Below are 21,977 nucleotides of genomic sequence, written 5' to 3' on the forward strand. Positions count from 1 at the left end.
TCCAAGTCACTAGTTATTCATGTCCATTAAGATACCAGTGCAGAACTCAGAATAGTAAATACAAATAAATGCAAATCTTTAGTAACAGCAGAGAGGGCAGAGACATCTGAAAAACCAGCTGAGGATAACATGCTGCCCTACCATGAGACAAACAGTCATCATGAAAATACTTCAAGTTCTGATTCTGAACTTTCTTAGCGTGGAGATTTCTTTGGGTTTATTAACTTGACGTTGACTCTAGGTTGTCCACATTAAAGGTGTTTTATATAAATATGACAGAGTTCAGGCATGTGGAACCCAAGAATCCAGAGCCAGAAGCTGGCTTTGTGGGGTCAGACGTGAACACACATTAGTGAAGTTCCTCATCTTAAGTTTAAGCATTTAAGATACAGATGCCCTTAGTTATAGAAGCCATTGGATCTTTTTTGAACCAAATTAATATTTTTATGTTAGCCTTTGCTACAACCCATGTTGTTTGAATGGCTTGGAAGAGATAGCTGAGAATTTAAATCTATAAACTGCTCTGGTTTCCTGACTTGATCTTAAAGGTCAGGCAGATGGCATAAGAAAGTTTACCACATGGATTGGCTACTTATATCTAGTTTATGGAGACTAAAACATCCTGTTATTTTTTACCTCATACTTGACACAGCCACCTCTTCTCTCACTTTTTGAATCTGTGTTCTTGTTGTCGTTTATTGAAAGATTTTCATCTCTTTTGGAAGATGGAAAAGTCTGTAGTTGTTCAGGACCTCTTGAGTACATCTGCGTAGTGCTTGGTCACCAGTAGAGACTGAAAATTATCATCACTACACTGCTCTTCAAAAAGTCTGTCTAGTAAAGTGGTTGGGGACCTGGGCAGTCAGTTCTAGGGAACAACTGCCCCAGCACTTTCAGGAGGCATCTGTGCCACCTCTTGCAAACACTTGCAAGGTTGGTGTTGGTACTAAGGTCGGTGTGGCAGTGGAAAGTTGGGTAGGGTTGAGATGTGTTTCATGGTTGGTTTGAAAAAGCTCCCACTGCTCTGGTTGGGTAGTAATTTGTTTTGAGGACCAATACAGGATCTGCACTTCTGTAGCTGTCAGTCTAATGTTGTAAATTAATATTAAGTACACTTTCAAAAGTTGCTGATGTAGTTTAATGAAATACTTTAATAATACTTTAAAATATTGTAACTGTTAAGTGATGGTAAATGATATTGTTTAAAAAAATTAAAAAGACACTTAAAATCTGAAAGTAGAGTAAAACTTAAAAGGATGCAGCTAGTATGAGATTCTGCATATTTTATGCCACTCTGTTCTCAGATGAATGTATATGACTACTGTTGTACCAATAGAGATGTATTATTATTTTAATTTCTCTGATGTAGACAAACAAGTAAAATGTTATACCTGTCAGTTTGCCCTTGGTCTCTCTAAAGGGCTCTTATTTAAATTTTTCTTGCTCCTTGGTTCTACTTGGTTGATGCTCTGAAGAGATTAAATTTCTTGTCTGGCAAAGAGTAAGATCAAAGTTACACTGTCTTGAGGTGTTGATATTTTCTTAATTGGAGCAAGTTTTCTTCTCCTTCTTAGAAGTCTAAAGTATAAATTAAAGTACAGCCCTTTTTCTTATCCTCTCTTCTTTCTCACCCAGATGATCAATTGCAAGCCTTATTTGTTTGCAAGACTTCACAACCTGTGGTTTTGGAATGTGGTCTCATATTTTCTTCTGTAAGATCTTCTATCAGGAGCCTCTGGGGAGGAAGCAGAGTCTCCTTTCTTTCCATCATGATGCTTGAAGTTGTGCTTCCTTCAGAGAAGGAAGTTCCTTCTACTTTGGTATATTCAGATGGGAAACATTGCTGGAGAATGTTATAATGTATTTTTCTGTTCACTTTTTCTCACAAGAGCTAATCCACTCATAATGTATGTAGATTATATGTCTAGTAGCCCAAAAATGAACCCGTGATATTACTGTTTTGTCAGAATCATCTCTTATTTATTGATTTTTATTTTTTTTAAGTCACAGTATCTGCCAATGTATTTTATATCCAAGGTATGATATCTGCCAGTTGGTAGCCACAGGCAGAATGTGTATATTTGTTCTAAACACATGTCAAATTGAAAATGTTATGATTTTGATACACTTCAATAAGGTTTGTCCATGGCTGTTTCTTTGATGAATGTGCTTGAAATACAGAGTTGTGATTTACCAAAGGCTGCTGTGGTCAAGCAGCAATCTTTACAACAAAAAGGGTAAGTTCTGTCCTAGAGTTTCCATGGTGTATTGTTTAGTTGAATTTACATCTTTATGTCTGAAGTCTGCTTCTTTGAAAGGAGAGCCAGTCTTCATTATGCTCTCTTTGCTGAGAATGGATCATCTTAATGGCAAAGACTTACTTTCATACAGTCTGTACTACCATTGTCCTCCGTCTTAGCTGGAATATTGAGGCCAGAGAAGGATTTTATTTACAAAGTGCAAGTAATACCTATTATGGGCTTGTCAAATGTAGACACCTAGAAGTGCTACCAAATCCTGAAACTCAGTGTCTTACAGTATGCACAGGACTGGGGAAAGACTATTTATCTCTGCTCCAAGGCAATATTTCTCTCTCTCCAAGGCTGAAGGAGGACTTTTTAGAACGGTGTGTAATGTAGGACAAGGGGAGATGTTTTAAAACTAGAAGATATTAGATTTAAGTTAGACATTAGCAAGAAATTCTTCACTGTGAGGATGATGAGACACTGGAACAGGTTGGTCAGAGAAGTCGTGGATGCCATGTCACTGAAGGTGTTCAAGGCCAGGCTGGATGGGGCTTTGAGCTACCTGGTTTAGTGGGAAGTGTCCCTACCCATGCAGGGAGGATGTAACTACACAATCTTTAAGGTGCCTTCCAACCCAAACCATTCTGTGATATTATGATTCTGTGAACATATTGTGCATGCGTTTCCAATTATGTGGATACCTGAGTTGTCTTAGCAGGAGGAAATTCCCATTTTATTCACCTATACGTTACTTTATTCATTGTGTTATTCATTCTTTTGTGAACTTCATTTCCTAGCTGTCTGTTAACACAGTGGCAAGGAGGTGTCTGTTAAAAAAGTTAATGATGCATTTTGCTGATGCTGACTTTGCTCCCTTTTCTCTAAAAGCACCAAAAAAAATCACTTTGTCTTTTTTTTTTGTGGAGAGGGGAAAAAAAAATTAAAAAACACAGTTTTTACTGCATTATTCTATGTTGAACCTGCTTTGCCCATTCAGCTCTATGCTCCTTGGGTGAGATGTTGCTTAGTACATTATCTATGGCTGTAGCACTGCATACAGAAATGAGAGGAGCTGAACAGATCCATGTGTCTGTTATTAAAAACATCCCTATCATTAAGACCACGTTCCTGAAAAGCCTGAAATACTTTGAGTGTGACTTGCCAGTGATGCTAAGGGCTTAAAACAGTAAGGAAGACAACAAATAATTTTGACATTTTATTTAGATCCTATTAAACATTCTTTTAGGTCAGCTTTTAAGCATATCCATTTTAGTTTCAGAAGGTATTCATTAAACATTTAGATATTTTGATGTCTCAGGATCAAGGCTGGTATGTTAAGCCACAGACAAAAATGTGTTGTTGGAGTGAAAGGGAAAGAAATAAACTATTCCCCTACCTGTCCTTCTAGTGTCTGATTTACTCTGTTTTCCTTGTGACAACTTTTAAGGTCCTTTTTCCCATTAAGTTAAAGGACATGTGTATAGAAGTCCATAAGAAAATAGCTGTATCTCCCATCCCTGTGAGAAGATGCAGGCACTCTGAGTTGCTGCTGCCATTGGTACCTTCTGTGCACCAAGACCTGTTGGCAGAGGTAAGAATAAAGCACAAGCACAAGAAACTGTAAGGAAAGTTACGTTGACAATCCACTTCTCAGTGAATATTGTTAAGCAGAAGTATTCAGTGTGAGTGTGTGTATGTGTCTTTGGGAGAGGAAGCTGAAACATGGATGTTTTGTCATGTAAACCTTGGTGGGGTGAAAGCACAGTAAGGATCAGTTTGGTATGGGCAGGAAAGTGGATTAGATAACTTTTGACTTTGGCTTGGTGAGGAAATAAAAGCATTATTAGCAAAGCAGTTAGCAAATGCATCAATTTAAGTAATTTGCCCTCAGAATCATAGGTGATACCTTCAAACAGCTCTATTATCACTAATTTCCATTAAATGGAAAAAAATGAGGACAGAGAGATTTTGCTGTTTATACAGAGTTTGTTTTTTAAAAAGGCATCAGCTCAAACATAGCTGTGTGAAATTCTGGACTCAGTTGCTGAGAAATTTCTAATTGATGAATTTCAACCCCTTTTTCACCCTCTGGTCAGCTCTCTGGCTTCCTGGAGCGAACATTTTAATCACCCACACAGGTCACTCTTTCAAAGGAGAAACCCATTATTCAGAGCAAAAATTTGACTAAAATTGAGACTGTCCTTACTGTCTTTCATGTGTCTGTATGAGCATGCTGCTTCTGCAAGAAAAAAATATAGATAGCCATATAGATATGTCCTTTTGTTCAAGAGTTTCACAGCACTTTAGGTATGTTTTGAAACAAAAAGTAATGCTTCATTAACTCCCCATGATCTCTTTCCTTCGACGTACAATTTGATCGCACAGTTGCCCTTCTTTCATAATTCTGAATTCTAATGGAACTAAATGAGGCCAAATCATAATTTTTCATGGACCACGTGACAGTGTCCAGTGCAATTGGTTGGGGAGAGAACCCAGAAAATTCTAGGTGAGCAGTTACCATTGAACCAAGCATAGGTCTGCTGGGGCTTGGGGGTTTTTGTGTTTGTTTCTGGATCATGGGAGTTTTATGGACAATTCAAGTATTTAGAACTTCGCACGTTTTTAACTAGAAAGTAAGTTTTGCAGATCTGAGATCATTCTTTTACTTCCTGCCTATAGCTCTTCCAGGTTTTTAGTTTTCTTCTGTTTGGAGCAGTGTCTAGGGCATTCTCTCTGGTAAGGGGGTTCCCAGGTATTCTGCACAGGAAAGATGCCATCTAACTTTGTTTGGGTTCAAAACGGAGTCATCTTAGTGTCAAAATTACTGTGTAGGAAAGTTAAACTCACTGTCTAAGAAGGTCACAAAAAAATAAAACAAAAGCTTATTTTTTTCCTTCTTTTTCAAGAAAATGGTGTCAGGAAAAAGTTAACACTGGACTTCAGGTTTCAAAATGAGCCTTAAATGCTAGTTTGTTTTTTTTTTTTAGAAGGACATCAAATTAAATTTTCATTATCTTAGTGAATATAGAAGTTTAGTATAGTGCATTTCTGACTATAGGATAGTCATTATAGCAGCTTTACCTTTTGTTCAGACTCTTCAATGAGAATGTCACTCTTTACCTGAAGGGTATTATCTTACTGAATAAGAACTTCCCTTTGTCTAGACCTCCAGATAAGCACCCCTTGCTTGTCATCATCTAAGCATACTTAAAGGTGTGCAAAGTGTCTATCTGAAAGGCTTTTTTAACATTTTACACTTATATATATCTGTCCATTGCTGACAAAAATACCAGTAAGTCTTAAAAAAAACCAAAAAAACACTTCACAAGAAAATTCTCTGGGTTTACTTTAATCTAAATCCAATTATATAGTAGTATCTTAAGAGTTTCTTATTGTTATTTTTACAGCGAGACTCTACAGTTAACCTTCATGTAATTTGTTATATACAGTGCTACAGTAGTTGGACATTGTAGGAAAATATGCCCCTACATCTCATGGGCCTGTTGTTACACAACACACTGTTGTGTAACAGTGTGTAGCAGTGGTTTCCTAATGTGGTGTAAAGAAGTAGGTAAGGCTGAAAGGACAAAATGGTGCACTTTCTTTTACAAGAACTTTCTTCTAACAGAACTTTAAAATGTAATTCTCTTGACAGAAAGCTGTATTTTTGGCTTTTTACTGTGATGATTAATGAGACTGATGAAAAGTTTTCCCATTTCTCTTCCCCATCACAATAGATTATTCACTCGTGCTAGAGTCTGCAAGCAGAATCTGGAAAACACAACAGAGGCTAGGCTACATTTTACTGGTGATGTTGTTCCGAGGCATCTGGTGTCTTTGCTTGTAAAATTTTCTGCCACTTAATTGTGGAGATTGGTTTTTCTTCAAAATCTTGAGGTATTTGGGGTTACATAGGGGAATACCTACGTTCAGTCTCTCTTTACGTACTTTAAAGGTGTGGGGTTTTTATCCATCTTCTTGACTGCATTTGTAAGATAATGCTTGAATGCAGGCATTCCCCAGCATTTTAAGACTGATTTCTTAGGTAAAAAACCATGGGTATTCTGTGTGTATAATATAGCACCTATTTTATTACATAGACATTGCTCTCTGAATTATTGATTATGCTGGGATTTTGCAGTGGCCATAGTTTCTCATCCTATTACCACTGATTTACACAGAACAGAGATTACCAGAACTCTGAATACACTAAGCCAGAAATGCTTCCTTTCTTCTGGGTACTAAAAGGCCCTGGAATTCCTTAGGGATAAGGTTTGAAGAGACTTGTACTTCCTGAATTACAAAGCTCAAAATAAATGTAAAAAACATCCAACTTTTAGTAAAATACACATAACATTTAATTTAGTACTATAATTCTTTACGTATTTACTTATTTTTATAGTGGGAGAGGAGAAGCTGTAGCAAGATTCTGTATTTCTTTTGAACTTATGTTAGAAATACATTTTAGTCCACAAATTTTGTGAGATTGTGTGTCTTTGTAGAGAAATACTGGCAGTTTGCTCAGAATAGAATGAGCCTGAAACTGTCTCCCTCTTAATGCTGGGACAAGTTGTTGCACAGCTTGAATGGTGTCAGAAGGTCAAGACTAAGGAGCGACAGCTACCAGGGCACATTTATCTAGGTCATTTGCTATCATTCATCTGTCTGTTTACAGCTGCACACCAGGGAATTTGTAATAATAGAAGTAATTCTCTTTGGAATACTACTTCAATTAGGTTATGTTTACTCAAGCAGCTGATTACATTATCAAAATCTTATCTAGAAGAGTTTAAAAGTACACAGGAAAATAGAGACCTGTATAGAGGAGGCACTCATTTATAATGTACATTAAGAATCTTCCATAATTTGAACGTTTGTTCATGTCAAACCTGACAATTAAATTATTTAATGATACTCAAATAAACATGTTTTCTTCCTATGAAAATCAACTTCTACTATATTTTTATGTAGGAAAGAAAGTAGATTTTCTGAAAGAGATGGAAACTCAGTACTTCTTTCTTGTGCAGGTCGTGCCACTTCTTTAGGGCCACCGCGCTAGCTTTACCTATCTGTTCACTGATGACTGTTAGAAGACAAAGAACTGGCTCAGGATTTCATGCTCAGTACATAGCTATGATACAGCAATAAATGTCAAAGGCAACTAACACTTCTTTTGCAATCAAACTGATGCGAAGTAACAATTCGCCAGGTTTTATTTAAGTTTCTCAGAACTCTTAATGCCTCCGATTGTGAGGCTCTTCCCAGCAGTCCCTTACTCACCCACAAGATGCATGAGATTAAACTAGCCCCAAACCATCCTTTTAATGAAGTTTTGAAATTCAGTGTTTGCATCCCATTTTAAGCTATTGCTTTAACACCCTCATCTCTTCCCACCAAAGAAACAAATGCTCTAGCAAATGCTAAGGGGATCCAAAATCAAGTAGTTCTGGGGATTTGGACAGGAGTATCACTTTTAGCTGGTGTTGCAGTGTTACTGTTCACTTCACTGCATTTCATATTGGTGTTTGACTGATTATGTCTTTCAAGTGGCTTTGACTGCAGACTCTGGTTTGGTGTTCTTGAAAGGTGCCATGCCATAGATATTTTGTGGAGGAGATAAGCACAGGAAGTATGAAAATTTGACTTATCAAATCTAGTGTTTTCAACAACACGTGGCCCATGTTAAGGCAGCCATGGAAGGGATTAACTGTGGCTCATTATAGATAAAGACACTTGACTTCTCTTTACATCTCTCTTCTTTGTTCTTTCCTTTGCCTTAGTACTCAGCTAAAAACCATATTTAGCAACCTCAGATTGCTTTACCCAGGCAACCAGAAGAACTGCAGGTAAATTGCTGGATTTAGTCTGCAAAACAATGAGCAGTTAAGATTGTATTTTTAAAAAAATTTACCGGAAGTTAATGAAAAAAGAAAAAAAAAGAAAAAAAAAGTCGATATTACAGAGAAAATGTATTCCAGAAGATCATACCAAGGAAAATTCTTAAAATCTCCAGTGTATTCCCAACACTGCTGGTGATGTGATGTTTTACCTTAGACAAACTATTCTGTTTTTCTGTGCCAGTGCTTCTTAACCCATCCATTGCATGCCTTGCCTTTATCAATAACTTTCAAAAAGCAGTGTTTTATTATATCTATTGACACAGAGTGTATCAAAATAATATTTTATTTTTTTTCTAAGGAGTCTGCCAATACTGTAGTAAAGATTACTTCCGAGTAAACAATATGTTAAGCAATTAAACTGCTCTTTGGGAAAGCTCTGCAAGGGTGTGTGACACCAAATGGGACACCCTTCTCTTACAGTTAGAAGAGAGAGATACGGTTTAGAAATCTGTCTTAATTATGTCAGATGGCTGTAATTTGCTGGTATGACTTAAAATGCTTTTTTAGTTGCATCTTTCAGGAAAATTTCACCTTGAATCTGCAAATTGACAATATGCAAATCCTGCATGCTCTGTATAATCAGAGCTCCCTATTGCCTTCTCAGCTCCCTCTTCTGTTTTGTTCCATATTTCAGATGTTGTAACAGCTTTAATTGATCATTTCTTGGTCCTGCAATCCACAGACCTGAAAGATGTGTCTACTAAGGAGCTTTGGAAGGTGACAAGGAAATATATATTCATATATATTACGTAGCTTTGTTTGCATGTGACATTTTACGAGATATTCAGATGTTAGCTTAAATTTTTTTAAATGGTCTGCTCTGTAAAAAGCTGTGGAGAGCAACACTTTCAGGTTGTAAAACTCACTGTAGAACAGCATCTCACCTACCTCTTGTCTGAGTAGGGAGAGTAATTCCTCTTCCTTAACTCAGCAGTGATGAGCCTCTGACTCTTCGCTGTGGGGAAGAGAACAATTACTATTTACCTGCTGTTATCTGCTGTGAGCAACTGGAAGGAGCAGGAGTGGAAACTTATTGGCTGCCCCCCACCGTCTGTTGGGAGGAGCAGAGACTGAGAGCACAGAGTGAATCCTGTGCCGAGTTGAAAAAGGGAAGCACAACTGGCTCAACCCAGTTTAAGCCGAGTGAGCAGCTAGAGAAGAACTGATGCAGATGTAAAGGAATTCCTGCTCTGTGCCTCTTTTAGGGAAGCTGTGAGTTATTTCTTACCTGGAATAGGTTATGAAGTAATTGTTCATATTTATACTTAGCCAGTGGCTTGTCCGATCTTAGTGACTCCTGAGACTTTCAGGTACATTCAGTTATTTGAGTTTGAGTTGAAAATGTATTTGGGAATGTGCAGCATCAGGAGAGTTGATAATGGTTTTAGAGTGGAGCAGACACAGTCCATGCTAAGCTGAGATTGCAGCACTTGAAGACTTGTTTCTATGCTGACAGACTCCAAAACAGAACCTTCACATTTTCAGTGCAAAAATGGGACCATCTGAGAATGAGTGAAAGAAAAGCATGATGGGATAAGGAAAGGGAAGGGAGGAAATTAATATCCAGAATGCATATTTTATTTTAAAATCTGTATTCGATAAAAAGAGAGAGTTCTTTTAGCAATAAATAGTTGAACCATTTCCTTCCTAGATGTTAACTTCAGCAAAATATTATCAGAATGTGCTTTGTTTATTTAAATATTGGAAATTTTCTTTAAATTGTACTATGAAGCACTACATAAATAGATCTTTCAGAGCATCCATCTACTACTGTCCTGAGGCTAAAATGACAGATTTGGTGTTACCTATCCAGTGTTCTATCGATCGAATCACTTCGTACACAATTGTACACTCTCATGGTCTTAAAGGAAATCACAACAGAGTTTAAAATGTCTATTCATGATGATAGAACGAACCTCTATATACATACATGATTTATTACATGAAGAGCTTCTTTATGGTTGGAGACCTCTGCAATTTTCTTCATTTGTTTTGAAAGTGAGATTGACTTACTGTAGGTATAAGAGAACCCAAAAGAATCAAAGCAAGAGGATTGAAAGGTAAAGCTTGTAGGTCCATCTTTTTATACGAGTATTACCCTTTTCCTACCCATTTTAATAGTGACTCAAGAATCAGACTGGATGTCAGGCTTATATCTTAGTTTATGTTTTTTCTCTGATATTTTTCAGTGTACTGATACCATTTAAATATATTGGGGGGCTTAATAAAATAGTAACATAAATTTTTTTCAGTGTGGGAGTGTGAATTAATGGTTAAAGGCAGAGACAATGAGCCACAATTCCCTAGTTCTATTCTGGGCTCTGAGCTGATTCACTGCATAATCTTACTCAAGCCATTTAAATTCAGGTGAAATGGGCCTCACTAAGCTGATGAGATAATGCATGTTTTAGCCTTTCTTCCTCAGTTAATTTTTCTATATCATTCTGCCCCTTAGTCATCAAGATAAATTTATTAATATGTTGCTGCATATGATTATTGTAAAATGTGTTTAATAAACATGTTTAATAATTTTTAAATACTTTATTGAAAGGTACTTTTAATCTGATAGGAGCAGGCAAGTAAATGTTATCCTATGCTGTGGAAATATGTTTTCTAAAATGATCCTCTTCTGCATCTAGGTGAACAACTGACCTTTCAAAAGGCATTGACATATAACAGTTAATTGCCCATCAGAAGGGTTGATACCTGGAGGTATCATTGCCTCATGCTCACATCTGCACTGAAATAAATGATCCTTTCTGATACATGAGTACCACGTCAGGCCACTGAACATTTGCTCTCCAGTGTAGAGAGTACCTCTGTCACCAATGTGTGAAAACTCAACAGGGCTTTACTTTCTTTGTAATTCTAGTATGTGGGGTGAAAATCAAAATACTAACCACTTTGCCAAGTAGATTTGTCTTCCAGCCAACTGTAGTGAAAATTAGCATAGAACAAAGCATACTTTCCCTTCCATTTTCTTCCAGGAGCTGCATGCTATGTTCCTGTGTTCTGCCTTCTTGGTTGCCTTCGTTATTTCAGAAATATTATTCTTCCTCGAGTTAGCATTCAAAATTAAAAATTTGAGGTATTCAGAATTCATCCAGTATCTGCAAAGTTGCTCTGGTCTTTTGACGGACATGTTGGATGACCTGTGAGTTACTTGCATCCATATAGTCCTTCCACTGCCATAATCCACAAATTACTAAGGGGGATAAGAAATTACGGCTCAGAATGACTTCACATGACTACATACCCCAGCAGTGTGAATGGCAGCACCAAGCAGTGGTGATTCATTCCCTCAGCACTGAAATTGCCAGCATTCAGAGGAAAAGGATTACTTTTGAACAAAGAAGTGCTTTATCCAACAGAGAGTACAGACATTATAGAGTTATTAATCAAGGCAGTCATCCTGAAGGTAGATTTAACTGCAGGATTTCATGTAGAGGGAAACTAGAATTACAGAAGGAAGTGATTGAGGACTCAAAGTAGTAGATAGGACTGCATATTTTAAGGGCTCCCTAAATTAAACCTGGGGAAAGGTTCACTCTGTGATTACTAATGAAATGGTTCCTATTTGTGTGGTTCAGTGTTTTGTTTGTATGGCATCTCCCCAGTTTGGTAATTGCAGTTGGTTATAAAACAGGAAGACAAGCAATTTAATTTGCTCTGTTTTCCACTTCAGTATCACTGCACACTGTTCCTTTGCTGAATCTCATATGCAAAGCAATCATTAGTGAGACGACAGAGACCTCAAAGGAAAACCCAGATGTAGCAGGTAACCATACTGGTGTTTTTTGGCTGCTAGCCATCCTTCTTTGGAGTCACTACTGCAGCGTGAGCTGGGAATTTTATAGCACTGGAGCAACTATTGTCTTTATGAAACAAAGCTAAGGTGCTATTCTTCTGTGGCCCTTGCAAAGTGATTCAAATGATTTGGAACTCCGTGGCTCAGCTTCACTTCTTTTTGGAAAGTGCCTGAAGTGGAGCAAATAAAAGTCCTGTACTTTGTCTTCTGGATAGTGCTGTGAGTCAGCTGAGGACAAGATAGTTTCACACAGATTCAAATTATTGTTTAGATTAAAAGTGGCTTCTGGACCTCAACGTCAACTTCACAGCTGGATCAGGTAGCTCAATACCTGCTCCCATTGAGTTTTGTGTATCTCCAATAGCAGGAGGCTCCAGAATCTCTCTGAGCAGCTCACTTCTGGGTTTGGCCACTTTTACAGTGAAAGACATAGGTATTGCCAGTTGCTCTGTAAGTGTTCCATGTAAAAGGGAGTTACTTTGCCTTTCCTGAAATAAATCATTTTTTATACAATCTCCTTGCTGCCAATGAAGTAATGTGTAAGTGCTAAGGCTTTATAACATTACCTCCAGTGACGTTGTTAGGAGTCCAAGAACATAGTCATCATTTATCTCTGTAGAGTTTGTCAGATGTCCAGAACATTAACTGAGCCAGGTAAGGCTTGTATTTAGTGGAGCACTGTAATCAGTGGGTTTGTAAATTTAATGTAGTTTTCTCTTCCCAAAATGGAAGAGGTGACTGAGTGTCTACTGAAAACAGGTCTTTATTCTGATAAACGTTATAACAGTAGGAGCAAGCAGAAATAACAGAAATCCTGAAGCAAATTCTTGGAAGCTTACATGTCTTGGAAGCACAATTAAAGTTTTCAGAGGTGTATGTTTAGAAAAGACACCCTGATGCTCATTAGTGTTTACCACTGTTTATGACATTGCAGATTACACTACATTTCTGGCAGTTCTTGAAAGGCATGAGGTTTCATCTACTAATGTCTCAGGTATTTCCTTATGCCTGTAAAAATGTTGTGAAATTTAGTAATTTTAATTTTACACTTTTGGCACCCATGCTGCACAAGTGTATCTGCACGAAGTAGTAAATAAGAGGCAATAATGCGTTTTATATTTTCTTACACAACATCACAAAATTTCATTCATAAAATCTTTAAGGACTTGCTGATAATTTGTATAGGGTTAGATATTGCATTAGTTTCCTGTTTCTGTTTCTTTAGATGTTGGAACTTGGGTACTGAAATTCTAACCTTGCATCAATGGGCATGATTTCTGCCAAGTATCTGAAAGACATACATAGGAAAACTTGCTCCAAATGTGTCATGATATTATTTTTATTTAAAGACACAATATTTCTGTCCCTAGTGATTATGCTGTACGTATATAATATGTATATTATACTTGAAATATTCCATTTCATTTACCAATGTAAAATTATGTGTCAGACTGTCTGTAAATTCTTGGCCTACTAGTTTCAGCAAGTCAGGAGCCAGTATGTTATTTACAATCATGTCATTGTTTGCTCATTGTTGTTCTGTCTGGTCTTCATTGAATGTTCTGTGGTTGTTCCATGTTTTCATGGAGCTCATCCTTTCTCCCATTGATTTATGATATTATTATGTCTATCCATTCTTTCTCTGGTGTTACAGTGGAGATGACATCTTGGTAGTGCTATATGTAGTGAAACAAAGACTTAGGAAATAAGAAATTACTACAATTCTGGAATATGCAATTTCAAGTAGTCTTTTCTTCCTGGTGTATGTATTTGTTAACCTGAGGTTGAATCTTTAGATATGTCTTAACTGGAAACTTCATAAATTACTTCCTGGAAGATTTAAAAGGTGTTTCTAATTTTAGCACAAAATTGTAATTTATCTGATTTCCTGATCAGAATTTTTCTACCAAAGTCTTTTACCTTTAACATGCCTCGTTCAGAATAGCTGTCTGTTTAAAATGTGTTTCAGACCAGTCACTCATATTACTGGACAGCTTCTCCATTTTGTGTTACCTCCCTTCTGTGATTATGGAATAACACGAGCTGTATCTTCAGGTCCTTGAGAGATACATGAGATTTCAGTAATCTCACTGTTTTCTTCTACTAGTTTAACACCAACAAAGATGGTGCAGTCTGAAAGAAGTTAAGTACTGAGAAATTCCTTCTGGAATCAGCTGCTGTACAACCACACTGTTAAAGTTGTTCTTCATCTCCTTGTCTTTAGTGAGTCTTATTCCTGAGAGTGTGCAGCATATTCCCTCCCCATAAATAATGATTGATTTAGCTTGCTGCATAATGCAGAGATGGGAACACCTTCATGACCTTCCCACTGGGGCCTTTTATACTTTTAAACCTGCAGAAAGGAAAACTGTCTTTGCTCATCAGAAGATGTATTAATGCCAAGCTGTACAAAGGGAAAGGCAACCTAAATCTGTCTCAGTTTTTCAGCAGCTTTAAAGAGTCCAGTCCTCAGCTGACAACTCATTATTGCATGCTAATTGTGGCCCACCTTACAAAAGGATCTAGAAAATAACTGATGTGGAGGGAAATCTTGCTGTTTAGTGCTTTACTAAGGAATAATAAATGGTTGTTTTAATTACCAACATTTCTGCACCTGGGTTTTCATCCTTACTTCCCTGGAAATTAGTTTGCCTATCTATACATATGTGCACTTGCCTCTGTGTGTGTATATATTGCTCTTAGGAGTCTAGCCTTCATGGAACTTCATAGGTGCCTGTAAGATTAAAAAAACAAAGTGAAATTTCCTTTGATTTGCTGAAGTTTTATCTGCAGCAGTTTCAAATTCATGTTGTTGACATGCTTTTCAGAGAATCATAGAATCATCACAGAATGCTTTTGATTGGAAGGGACCTTCAAGATCAGTCCAACCTCCCTGTCAGAGCAGGACCACCACAGAATCTAGGGCAAGTCACACAGAAATGCATCCAGAATGGTCTTGAAAGTTTCCAGAGGAGCATCCACAACCTCTGTGGGCAGCCTGTTCCAGTGCTCCATAGCCATTACAGTAAAGAAGTTTTTCCTCATGTTGAGATGGAATTTCCTGTGCTCCAGTTTGCATCCATTGCCCCTTGTCCTATCACAGGGCATGACTGAAGAGCTCCTCCTTGTTGACACCCACCCTTCAGATATTTATGTACATTAATAAGATCCCCTGTCAGTCTTTTCCTTTTAACACTGATGTATTTGAAGAAGCCCTTCTTGTTCTTTTTTACTTCTTTAGACAGATTAAGTTCTAAGAGGGCTTTGGCCCTCCTTTTTGCCTTCCAACATACCCTGACAATGTTCCTGTAGTTCTCCCAAGTGACAAGTCTCTTCTTCCACAAACTGTGAAGTTCTTTCTTTCACGTGACTTTTTTTGGGAGCTCCTTGCTCATCCATGCAGGTCTCCTTCCTCCTCTACCTGATTTTTTGCTCAAAGGAATGCACCTATCTTGAGCTTGGAGGGAGGGACATTTGAAAATCAACCAACTCTCTTGGGCTGCCCTACCTTCTAGAGTCTGAGCACACGGGATTCCTGCAAGTAGATCTTTGAAGAGTACAAATTTAGCCCTTTGGAAGTCCAGGGTTGTAATCGTACTTACTGCAATGCTTCTTCCTTGTAAAATACTAAACTCTACCATCATTCATGGATGCTCCAGTTCATTCAGTATGGAAGTTATTTAGAACATCTTTGAAGTATTAGATTTGTAAATAATGCTGGTTTGCTATATTTCCTATAAAATGCCAGATTCTTTATAACTGGTATAATTGTAACAGGATATCTGATCACAATGCAACTGCCTTTGTATTTACTATTCAAGATCTCTTTGTTTTTACTGGACAACCAAAATGTATACTCTAGTGTTTTCAGTGAAAAGATTTTATTTTTGAGGTCAGGAACATTTTTTACATGTTCATCACAGACCTCTTTATCACTTTTAAAAAATATTTTAAGTATATTGTGCATGTTTTACAATTTAGCAGTTTATTTATGAGGAAGAAAATAGCATCCAGTTTGTAGTAATGGAGATGCTTCTAAGTGAAGTCCACTGATATTGGAAGACGGAGTGGTGGCTTGGTGAGAGGTGGATGTTTGTATTGTCCATCTTAGTCTCTCAGACAGTGGGTTCATGTTAAACATACTCATAAGTGTATCCATGACTATCATATTTTATTTGCAAATATGCAAATGTAGTTGGGGACATTAGTCGAGACAAACAGCTGAGGGACAGTGGCCCTCTGTTTAGTTTTGAGAAAAAAAGGGGAGGAAGTGAAGCAGAGAGAGTGCTCACTTGGAGAAAGAAAGGCCATGATTTATTATTTTTTTTTATGGAAATGACATTAGCATGGAAGCTAGCATGGGACACTGATACATAGAGCAAGCATACTTTTGGCTTTCCCCCTTTTCTTAGGCAGAGAGGAGGATTAGGAAAAATCCTCCCATTTGGCCTTCTTTTCATACTCCCATATGAACATAAATAGATCTCTTGTCCTAATTGTTTAACATTATTTTTGTATTAAATTCCTATTCATATTAACATTATTTCCCACTTATTTCCTCTTATGTGAGCTATAATTACTCCTCCATTATCAAACACAGTACTTTGAGTTGCTGGAGGCCACTGCTTGATGTTTATCTCAACCTGTCTTTTTCTTTCTTTCATTTCTCCAATGAGTGTTAACAATTTCAAAATATGACAAGAATCTTAAATGTCTAAATTGCATATTTGTTCTAAGGCATGTTGGATATGCCAACAGTACAGTAAAAAGAGATTTTTAAAAGTCAATTGATCATTGAAATGAGAGGGAGAAATGTATCCACTGTTTACCTGCTGTTGCTATGGAGTGTGTAGTATTAGATAGAGGATATTAAATTTATTTGTTGTGTCATTCTTTAAACAAGCAATTATTGCAGAAACAACTATCCATCTTTATACACAACTTCAGTTAATTAAATGCTTTGAGGTACCTGCAGGTTTTAGGACACTGAGTGGCTGGTGAGTCATAGTTACCTAATTTCACTGTTATTTTCCAAACCAAATTCTATCTTATTTTGCTGTGTGTATTGAATTCGGTGTCTGGGCCCCTTCATGTGATTCTTTCCATACTCAGGAACCTTGCTTTTCCTTTTCTTTCTGGAGCTTTGAAGAGTGACAGGTTATACAATTATTAGTTGCAAGGCCAAAGACTAAAATCTGCTCTTTCACACTTAAATACCAAAAATTGTTCCTAAGTTCAGCATTTGCTTCGTAGCTGTGCATGTTGTCTCCAATCCTTTAAATTAATCTTTGTAATTTGTAACTTGTTTCAAAAAAAGTGCCTTTTTAGCAGGTTGGATATTTGCAACATTGGGGAGGTTTGGCCAGGACTGCTCTTAAAGAAGTTTGGGAAGTTCTTAAAACAACTAGAAACCACATCAATCTTCTGCCACTTTCATGACTTTTTTCACCAATCCTTGGCTGGCTGGGTGGGTGGTTTGCTGTGCCCTGGCAGTTGTCTGCTCTGGCTTGGTCTGGGAAATCTCTGAGCTCATCTGTAGCCCAGTAAGCAGAGCTGCTTGTTATTTGGCAGCATGCTTCAGCAAATGCTATATGCAGTAGGAACAGTTGTGCAGAAAGGGCAGGTTCTTATTTGAGTCAGTTACTGTGTATGATTTGTTTTTACCTGTGTCTCCTACTTAGTTAAGTATTCTGGAACATGTTAGTTTAAAAAAAAAAAAAAAAAATTCCTGGTTACATTTTTTATTTTTTTTTGTTCAAGAGGGGATTTTAGTACTTTAAAATGAAATTTCATCAATCAAAACTCTTTTCTCCTCTTCAGCTAACTTTATATTTATTTGTATATAATTTATTTTTTTTCCCTTGGCAGCCTAAAACATCACAAGGGTCAGATTGTTCATGATTTCAAAGAGCCATCGTTTATCTTGGTGGATACAAGTAAACGGACAATGGTGTCCCGACCATCTGCTCAAGCTGCTTGAGAACAGTCTTCTGTGCAAATGGCATGAAAGGTAATTTAACCTCAGAAGGTGCCCACAGAGCTTCAGTTCTGTTTACCATTGTCTCTTTGCCAGTCTAAAAATAAATCTTGCTGAAACAAAAAAATAATAATAAAATAAAAAAATAAAAAAAATCCTTTCTTCTTTCCCAATTTAAAGAACAGATCATCAGAGGAGCTAATTTCAGCTAATTTCACTAGCAAGGGGTTGTTTTTAATTTCCACTGTTTTTCTAAGTACCAGAGAGCTTTTCTGGGATAAATGGTAGCTGTCTTAAAATTGTCTTTCTGGATGTAGGAGGATGTTGTTTTTCAGAGTAAAAAATAGGATATAATCATAGAGTGGTACTCAGTGCTGGGTGATACACTTTCAACATACCAAATGCAATTCTACCATGACCCCTTTGTTATTTTGCTTTGCCAGCCTTTGTGTTTTAATGAGGAAGGCACCTGTGTTAGTAAACAAGAAGGTTTTGGGATTTTTTGCAGAGGGATGTTCTGTCCTGAAAATGGTGAGTGCTTTCTCCAGCTGCTCTGTTTCAAAGCCTCATTTGGTAGTAGTTTCACTCTCTGGTCCCAGTGAAACTGTTTTAAAAGCCTTTAAAATTTCATTGCCAGTAAAAAAATAATCAGAACAGCAGCTCTAAAACTTGTGTATCTATATATAAAAGTAGCCAGAAAAAGAGAAAAGGAGTTCTTTTGTAAATTTAAATACACATTTCAGGATAGAAAAGAAGGACCTGACATCCATCCCACTCTCAGTGGTTTTACAGTTCCTGGTGAATATGTTTGTTAATCTCAGGACCAGCAAGAGCAGACTTCAGGTGCTACCCCACAGCTTTAACCTCTGTATTATTTTCTGCTGGCTACTGTGCTAATTTTTTCAGTTCCTGTCACTAAAATTGAAGCTGGTTTTGACTTCTCCATGTTCTCTTACTGTTTATACTCCTTTCCTTTTGCTTCGTGGTGGGTCAAACTCGTCCAAGATTTGAAACTGTTTTCTTGCAAATATCAGAGGTCAGGTCAGATGTTGTAGAGCTTGTTCTCTGGGGTGCTACATCTGTGCAGTCATCTTGCATGTTTCTGTGGGAGGAGAAGTAGAAAACGTGTTTTCCTGGCTGCTTTGTTAGAGAGCCTGTTCTGAGGGCACGCGGGAATATCAGCAGCAGCAGAAGGTAAATATAATCTGTATTCAAGAAACGAACTTGGATTAAAGTAAAAGTGAAGATAGTGTGTCTTTGAGAAAAAAAAAGTATTTCTGAGCTGTTGTTGCTGAAATAACTACACTGGTTTAGCTAACCTAATAAAATCAGCATTATTGTAATAAATTCTGAACATAAAAACTCACAAAGTTATCATATTTAATTACAAAAGAGTCTGGTCTTCATGGGGGCATAGCTTGTGCTCCAATTTAAAAATGTAAACCTGAATCATATTTTTCTTGGACATTTTCACTGAGATTAATTTTTTTAAAGCCGAAGAGGTGGAACATGACAGATTTGAAGTTGTTTTATATAGCTTTCAACAAGAAGCTTTTTATAGCAACTCGCTGTTACATAAGTTCTAACTCTACTTTTTTCATGGCATGCTTTAGATAGATCTGGTGCTTTCACAATAATTCAAAGGAATATGCAATCAGTCAATCCATCTTATCTATTTTTAGCATTTCCAAGGAACTATCAATGTAGTTTCTAGATTCTACATCTGAACACAAGTGACAGTTTGCCATAAACATGCAGTTTGCAAAATATTAGGAAATAAAATGGGTCTATTCATTTATGAAATGAAGACTTCCTCAAATAAAATGTTCTCACAGTGATGTTCATTGTATTCCCTACACAATTAGTATAAATTTGTGCAGGTACTTTACAACAAACTACATTTGTCATAGAAAGATGATGGGTTTGGTCTCCAGCAATAGCCTTCTTGTAGATCTGTAGGAACCCACAATTATCAGGAGGATAATGTAGTATTACCTTTTAGTAATTACATTGGTCTAGGTATGGAACAAATGAACACAACAAAAATTTTTCAGAGAAACATTTAGGATAATCTAGGAGGGCATCTAGGAATTCAAGATGGCTTCAGAATACTTATAGCCAGAGATTGCTTGAATAATATCATATAAATTGTTTATTCAAATCATTTTGAGATATTGTTCATATGAATCATCAGGCTTTTAGTAAAGTGAATAATTCATGAACATTCATTTAAAGGAATTTAATTGAGACATCTGCTGAACATTTTCACAATTCATTCAGTTTTAACCACTAGTACTATCAAAGCAATGCCTCAGCCTCAGCTTGGACCTCTGTGTAGTTTGGATGTTGGGATTTTTTGAGCTCACAAAGTCAGAGAAAATAAGGTTGATGGTGTCAGGTAAAAATATGTGCCTTTCTGAAATATAAATGTTACCCATCTGAGAAGAACAGACTAAGCTGAGAAAAGCATGAGGAGAAGCACAAATCAAGAGTTAGAAATTTGGAGTGAATGGGACAAACGTCAGCAGATGATGAAGCCTGCACCTCAGAAATATTTTCTGCATTTGACTACATTGGCATATTAACTTAAAATCTTTAAATGCTCACGATCATGGTTCTTCCACACATGTAGAATAGGTTTCAATGTTTTTTGTGCACTTTTTCAATCCACATGAAAGCTTTACTAGAAAGAAGAGAAGGATTAATAGAAGACATTTGAATTAGCTGGAGCCTTTTAAAGAGCAGGGACTGCCACTGTAATTTACAGCAGTGATCTCAACAACAGGTGGAAATCTCTGCCACTTTTGACCTAAGCAAAGGACTTCTGGAAGACTCTTTTAGTACTCCCAGGAGTGTGAAAGTCATGAAGATCTGAAAGCTCAGTTTATCTTCTCTCTCTGGAAATGCACATGGCAATTCTGTATGTTATTGTTGACATTTTACAGAGCAGCATATCATTATTAGATTTACAGAAAGCAGGAATTGGAGGGAATTAAAGGGAATTATGTAGGATTTGATTTGTACCTCCTATCTCTTCCACCTCACACACCGTGTTTGGACTTCATTGGTTGTTGGGTTTTTGAACAGTAGTCAAAAAGACAAAGTTTCCCTGCAAGAAAACTAGGGAGGGACAGGACATGTAGTAACAGGACAAAGGGTAATGGTTTTAATCTGGAAGAGAGGAGATTTATGTTAGACATTAGGATGAAATTCTTCACTGTGAGGGTGTGAGGCACTGGAACAGGTTGCCCAGAGAAGTCATGGCTGCCCCCTCCCTGGAAGTGTTGGAGGCCAGGTTGGATGGGGCTTTGAGCAACCTGGTCTAGTGGGAGGTGTCTCTGCCCATGCAGGGGGTTGGAAGTAGATGGTCTCTTCCAACCCAAACCATTCTAGGTTTCTATAAAGTATTTAGGGATAAATCATAGAATCATAGAATCATAGAATCATAGGGGTTGGAAGGGACCTCGAAAGATCATCTAGTACAACCCCCCTGCCAGAGCAGGGTCACCTAGAGTACATCACACAGGAAGGCATCCACGTGGGTTTTGAATGTCTCCAGAGAAGAAGACTCCACAACCTCTCTGGGCAGCCTGTTCAGTGCTCTGTCACTCTCACAGTAAAAAAATTTTTCCTGATATTCACCTTAAACCTCCCATGCTCCAATTTGTATCCATTACTCCTTGTCCTATCACTGGTCATCACTGAAAAAAGCTTAACTCCATCTTCTTGACACTCACCCTTTACGTATTTGTAAACATTGATGAGGTCACCCCTCAGTCTCCTTTTCTCCAAACTAAAGAGACCTAGCTCCCTCAGCCTTTCCTCATAAGGGAGATGTTCCACTCCCTTAATCATCTTAATCATCTTTGTGGAGAAAGGAGTAAAGACTGTTGTTAGTCACTCACATGGAATCTTGTCTTAAATGTGCGTTTGATTGCAAGCCTGAGACAAAATGTGAAAAAGCTGCTTCCCAATAGATGGTAATACCATTTCAATTATTGTCCTCACCCATGCTACATAGTGCTGAATTTTGATTTCATGAGCTG

The 21,977-nt window shown here is 37.3% G+C and overlaps 1 protein-coding gene across 3 annotated transcripts in view; it reads left to right on the forward strand.

The window, feature by feature from the left end:
• DLGAP1 (DLG associated protein 1) overlaps positions 1-21,977 on the forward strand; it is a 411,297-nt gene that overhangs the window by 62,333 nt on the left and 326,987 nt on the right. The window contains exon 2 of one of the 3 annotated variants that reach the window (XM_051611840.1): positions 17,823-17,964. The exons of the other annotated variants lie outside the window; for them this stretch is intronic. The gene's annotated coding sequence lies outside the window, so the exon portion shown is untranslated. The remainder of the gene's footprint in view (positions 1-17,822; positions 17,965-21,977) is intronic. 3 annotated transcript variants of the gene reach the window in all.

The sequence above is a fragment of the Apus apus genome, chromosome 2 (assembly GCF_020740795.1).
Source record: "Apus apus isolate bApuApu2 chromosome 2, bApuApu2.pri.cur, whole genome shotgun sequence".
Lineage (NCBI taxonomy): Eukaryota > Metazoa > Chordata > Aves > Apodiformes > Apodidae > Apus > Apus apus.